The following is a 6,000-nucleotide window of genomic DNA, read 5'->3' as shown; positions in this document are numbered from 1 at the left end:
CCACGGGGCTTGAACCTGGACCTTCTTGCTGTGAGGCGACAGCGTTAACCACTACACCACCGTGCCTCCAGGGAATAGAATACATGTTTTTATTCCATCGAAAGAGTGTCCTGTATGTATAATAATTTCTGATGTTTCACTCCAATGATGTCAGTGTTTTCCCACTGACGAGATGCGAGTTGTCAAAATGGCGAACCGGTTCAAAATTAAAATTCTTTTGATTAACTTGCGTATATTTTTTTTGGATGTGTCCATATAATATAAAGACTATTACACGGTGGCGTGAAAATATGAAATTTATTTTCTTATTTTGAAATATTTTCACTCGTTCGCATGTTCACCACTCAAGGATAAACTTCATATCTTTGCACCATCACCATGGAATACTCTGTGTGTGTGTGTGTGTGTGTGTGTGTGTGTGTGTGTGTGTGTGTGTGTGTGTTAAAAAACACTATTATAACGTGTTTTTCATCATATCATACTGTATATGCATGGTAGATAAATATATAGTTATTATCTATATTATATATAGATAATAAATATATAGTTATTTACACACATAAATTGTGTAAATTACACAATTGCTAGAAAAATTCATTAAACTGTGAGTTAGTAAAAATAAATAAATTAATTAATTAATTCATAAAATCGTGATTAAAACCCGATTAATTGCGACGTCTCTACACCACCTTCCATAATAACATCCGATTACGTCCAAATAGTCTGTTCCGGACTACTAAGGGTGTCTATATACTGTACTGAAATATTAATTTGCATAAATTTACTCTAGAGAATTTGGATGTAATCATAATTTTAGTATTAGCTGTCGACTTGATCTACAATTTTATAACTGCGTACTAGATTTGAGACTCGGTTAACAAAAACAGTGTGCACTATACAGTGAACCTGAGGTAATTTGAGACACGACCCACAGGCTCTTCAGCACTGACAGGATGACCCATAATGCACCTCGGTGAGGTGTTAACATGGCGTCCGGGGCCTTGAATGAGCAAAACAAAAACATAAGCGGAGAAATGGGCCGCGTTTAATTAGTAATTAAAAAGAGGTTTTACTAAAAGTAAACAGGAGAATCTTAAAATAAGCTCATCATGCTTGTATGGAGTGTGTGCTGGTAATTTATTTCGGATTTGTGCATTTTGGTGAGTGTTAAACTTTAAAGGTACACAGTTCTTGAGCTAGCGGGGTAGCATTGGCAAGCACAGCTCCGGTTTTACATAAATAAATAAACAAAAAGCACAGTTTGGAGCTTGTAAAGATAAATATATGAACTCTTGTCAGGTTGAAAAGCCACTGAGGTTTAAATGAACAGGAGACTGAAATCGCAGCGCTATAAAACTTCACAGCTCACCTTGTTGTGTTAGTGATCTAGCTAGCTTAGCATTGTTCCGATAAACCAATAGTATTAGTGCACTATTAGTGATGCATTTGATCTGTACCCGAATGCTTGATATTAAAAGTGTTAATTATAGTATGGATTAAGGAGGTTGAATTGATTTATTGTTTGTGCGCTCGTGTGTACCCAAGTATGGCTTTAGTTTTTGTTTTGATCCAGGCCCACCTGAAATGACCTTTTTTTTTTAATCAAAATTTTAATCATGATAACGTGTTAATATTCTTGTTTTTATTATGATCTTACACTCTAGTTCATTTTCGTTACGTTTCCGACTGGTTATTTCGCGGAAATTGTGCTTGTAATCCACACACACTCGGTGCTCTCATTTCCATATGCAAATGAGCTGCGTGTTCTGATTGGTTGATGGTCAGAGTCAGAACCGGAACTCCTTTCTGCACTTTGCCCAGAGTAGAACGAAAGTGTTTTGCGGTCCGAATGCTGCACTGACGCAACAAAACAAGAAGCAGCCAGAGCAAAATAAGTAGGTATATATATCTCCATACACACTTCTACACCCACACAGGGTTTCTGGTGGTTTAGTCCCCGGTGTGCTCACCCCATCTTCAGTCAGTGCGTTTACATGCACATAGAAAAAATCGAATTTCTGCCGTTGCTCGACTGAAATCGAAGTTGTAAATGGCATGGAAACACCTTAGCTAGGCTGAAATCGAACCGAACTTGATTTCTCGTAATCGAGCTACACGACCTAGATTATGCGATTTTAGCTGAGCTACTTATGCCGCTTTTCCACTACCAACGCGGCTGAGCTGTGCTGAGCCATGCCGTGCTGAGTCGAGCTGAGCGGGGCTGTTGGAGTTGCATTTCGACTACAACCGCGCTGAACCGTGCTGGCTGGAAGTGGGTGGACACATTGGGTGGAGTTAGCGAAAGTGGGTGGACGTCACGTGATGTCGTTAGGCAGCGCAAACAGTGACATCAGTGAGCTTTTAAGCGGTAGTCTCACGACCCAGATAGTAAACAATAAACATGGAGTCGTTAGTGTTGCTGGTCTTGGTGCTGTGGCTTGTTGTCACCGACAACGCCAACAGATACTGGCAAGAGCGTATAGATGAGGCGAGGCGCATAAGGCTTCAGAAATTCTCGTAATTCATAATTCTTCTCCTTCCGGGTTTACGGTGTTTACAGATCCCAGCGTGCTCGCGGGGCGTGTGTGGGCATGCGAGGACACTCCTCCTCACCAATCAGTACACAGGGGAGTGTCTCCTCACGCCCCTAGCCCCACTCGGCTCGGTTTGGCTCGCTTCAGCCCCACTCCAAAACCGCGCGAGTTTTGGGTGCTAAGTAAGGCTGAAGCGAGCTGAGTCATGCTGCACTGAGGTAGTCGAAACGCGAGCCGTGTCTGGCTGAAGTGAGCTGGAAAAGGGCCATTAGTGCATGTAAACCCTATCGAGCTACGTAGTCGAGCTACTTACTTCAGCACTGCCCCTTCCAGAAGTGATGAGTGACGAGACCACAAGCGGGAAACACGACAGTCTCGGTCGGCATGACAACAGTAGTAGCGAGCAGCAGAAAAGGTCAGGAGGAACAAACGAAGAAGAGAAAATGGCGAGCAGAAACGTGCACTTCTGGAGCAATGAGGAGACAGAGTTCATGCTCATTCAGCTTAAGGAGTTGAATATATTAAAATTCATGGACGGGAGAAAAACAAGCAATGGAGAACACGGAACTGATAACTTTGTTTACACTCTTGAATAGCTCTTCTTCATGACGACAACCGGAAGTGTACCAACACGATGGGGCGTGTAGCGCCACCTGTGGCTCGGGTGCACAATGTACCTCACACAATAGCTCGATTTCCTTGTGTGCATGTAGGATTGGATTTCTCTGGCACCCCTGCTGGGACCCTTTGCTCGATTACCGACAGCAGCTCGATTTGGATGTGCATGTAAACGCACTGAGTGATGTTGCACCTGGGGCGAAAACACCACCAGTGATTTTAGAAGGCATTCCAGGAATTTTTCAATTCTGTTTCAAATAGCTTTAAAGCCAAAATATAACAAGTCGAAGAAGTGAAAGTTTTTTTTTTTTTTTGTGATTTGCTGCAAAATTCTGTTGTTTACACGCATGTCTATTTTATGTTGAAGTTAATACCGTCAGCAATAAAGTCTTGATGTTAAGTTCTTTAGCTTTTTGTGGCTACTGCCTCGTAGCGGTGAAGCCAGTGTATCATCGTGTTGTGAGAATGAGTGGAACAGCAGCACACCACGCATAAGCATTCCAATCACCACAACGTCGAATCGTGATCTCGCGATACGAACAGTTGATCTCGCGTTATCAAAGGTACACGAGAACAAGTGGTGAAGCCACTGTATCATCGTGTTGTAAGAATGAATGGAATAACAGCACACTACGCATAAGCATTCCAATCACCACAACGGCGAATCGTGATCTCGCGAAACGAACAGTTGATCTCGCGTTATCAAAGGTAAACAAGAACGAGTGGTGAAGCCACTGTATCATGTTGTAAGAATGAGTGGAACAATAACGCACTGCACATTTGTATAAGCATTCCAATCACCACAACGGCGAATTGTGATCTCGCGATACGAACAGTTGATCTTGCGTAGTGTTGCGTACCGGTACGCCGAACTGGTACTGGACTTGTAAAAAGTTTCGGTTCAAGTCCGGTTAAAACCGGAATGTCGGGAACTGGTACTTGGACTTGCAAAAATAGTAACACTTACGTATGTTCTCCTTTTTGTTCTAAACCATCTAAAACCTTCCATAGATCGAGAAATTTGCGCTGAGAAAAGACGAAAAACTTGTGTCAGCTTCTGATATGGCGGCCATTACTGAACTCACGAAGTCTCGCAAAATGTCGCAACTGCTCGCAAAATGTGTGTGACGTCAAGGGAAGCTAGCGATGTGATTGGCTTGGACACAGCGTGGACAGCGTGTGCTTCTGTGGTCGCCATATTGGATATTTGGTAGTGTAGCTAACTCCTTTGTCTGGTCTACGGCGTCACGGGTCATGTAAACACAATGCCGCGGGTCTTTAAATCCAGTAAGGTGTGGGAGCATGTGACGAAACTGCCACTAGATACTGCAAAGTGTAACCTGTGTATAGTAGTGTAATGCGTATAGTCTGCTCTACACTCTACCTTTCAGCAAAGTTTTAGGGATTTAGGCTCAGTCAGCTCAGGGACTGTTTGGTTACTTTAGTTTGGTAAATGAAATAAATGTTTGTACTTTGTAGTAGTTCACTCTAGTTGCTGTCATAAGTCATTTGTAGACTAAGTGGCAAAAAGTGTATGTAACTTTTTTTTTGTTTTACATTTGTACTTTGTAGAGAAATGTAGACACAAGTTGGAAGTCTTGGAACACAGTAAACCGGACGAGTTTGAATTTGAGTTGATTATGAGTTTATTTCAAATTTTCAATTGATAATTACTTAGCTTACAATAAGTTCACTTTAGTTACTCACACAAGCCATGGGTTCAGGTCCGGACCTGAACCTGAACCTCTGGACTTGAGTCCGGACCTGAACCTGAATGTGAGTTTAGGTATGCAGCACTAATCTTGCGTTATCAAAGGTAAACAAGAACGAGTGGTGAAGTTACTGTATCATCGTGTTGTGAGAATGAGTGGAACAATAGCGCACTGCGCATACGCATAAGCATTCCAATCACCACAATGGCGAATCATGATCTCGCGATACGAGCAGTTGATCTCGCGTTATCAAAGGTACACAAGAACGAGTGGTGAAGCCACTGTATCATCGTGTTGTAAGAATGAATGGAACAATAGTGCAACTTCGTAACCAATCAGCACTTATCCTGACAGTGGGAAGAGAAAATGTCCTCCAGGGAAGGCAGTGCACGGCCAGTGATCATCTTTGTGCTGTTCATGACCCTCTGAAGGGCCTTCCTGTCCACAGCTGAGCGACTGGCATACAGGGTTCCCACTGGCGCTCGTCACTGATGAACATAATCCATTAGTGACGAAGAGAAAATTACTAGCAGTTGTCATCGTGACAAATGTATTTGTCATCTTTATCGTTATCATAAATCATCTTGTATAGAAATTCATTTTGAGAAAAGCCAGAGTGTAAACAATGAGCACGTGCTTGTGACCAATAAAAGCTGACTACAAATAATGACCAAACGACCGCCAAGCTTTTGACCAATCGGACTACGTCTTAATTCACCTGGTGTGGTGGTGTAATTATCTCCGTGTGAATCAAACAGTGGCACAGTCTAAACTGACAAAGTTTTTTGAGCAAGCTTCTTCAAGCACTGAAGAAGATTTAAGGGCCAAAACAGCCACGGGGGAGGCACTCAGACCCTTGACTGTCCCCAAGCACACTGGGCAGTGTCAGTAAAAAACGTCAAAGTGAAAGTGCCGTCAGTTGGCAAGCGACTGAAGGGAGCTATGTTTCGAGGGGCATGGCGTGTTGAGTCCCCGTGGCGAACGTATGATGTAAACCACAGTGTCGTTCTGTGTTCGGTTCATAAATCGACGGGAAATTTGGATTCCTTCACTGTTGGTTGTTCCAAGACTCTTCACGACTCTGTTCAATTGTAAATCAAGTTTTGTGTTGAAGTAAAAGCTAAAGGGAGTCCTAA

At 42.7% G+C, this 6,000-nt stretch overlaps 1 protein-coding gene across 8 annotated transcripts in view; it reads left to right on the top strand.

Annotated features, from left to right (window-relative positions):
- The first annotated feature begins 977 nt into the window (after positions 1-977).
- The window catches only part of tut4 (terminal uridylyl transferase 4), a 68,298-nt gene continuing 63,275 nt past the window's right edge, over positions 978-6,000 (top strand). For 4 of the 8 annotated variants that reach the window (XR_009656154.1, XM_060937783.1, XM_060937784.1 and 1 more), the window contains exon 1: positions 978-1,895. The gene's annotated coding sequence lies outside the window, so the exon portion shown is untranslated. Of the gene's footprint in view, positions 1,900-6,000 lie in introns of all 8 variants that reach the window. The other 4 variants (XM_060937782.1, XM_060937779.1, XM_060937781.1 and 1 more) reach the window with 2 other exon arrangements.

Source organism: Neoarius graeffei, chromosome 13 (genome assembly GCF_027579695.1).
Source record: "Neoarius graeffei isolate fNeoGra1 chromosome 13, fNeoGra1.pri, whole genome shotgun sequence".
Taxonomy (NCBI): domain Eukaryota; kingdom Metazoa; phylum Chordata; class Actinopteri; order Siluriformes; family Ariidae; genus Neoarius; species Neoarius graeffei.
Note: the sequence above shows the minus strand (reverse complement) of the source record. Positions and strands in the feature narration are given on the sequence as shown.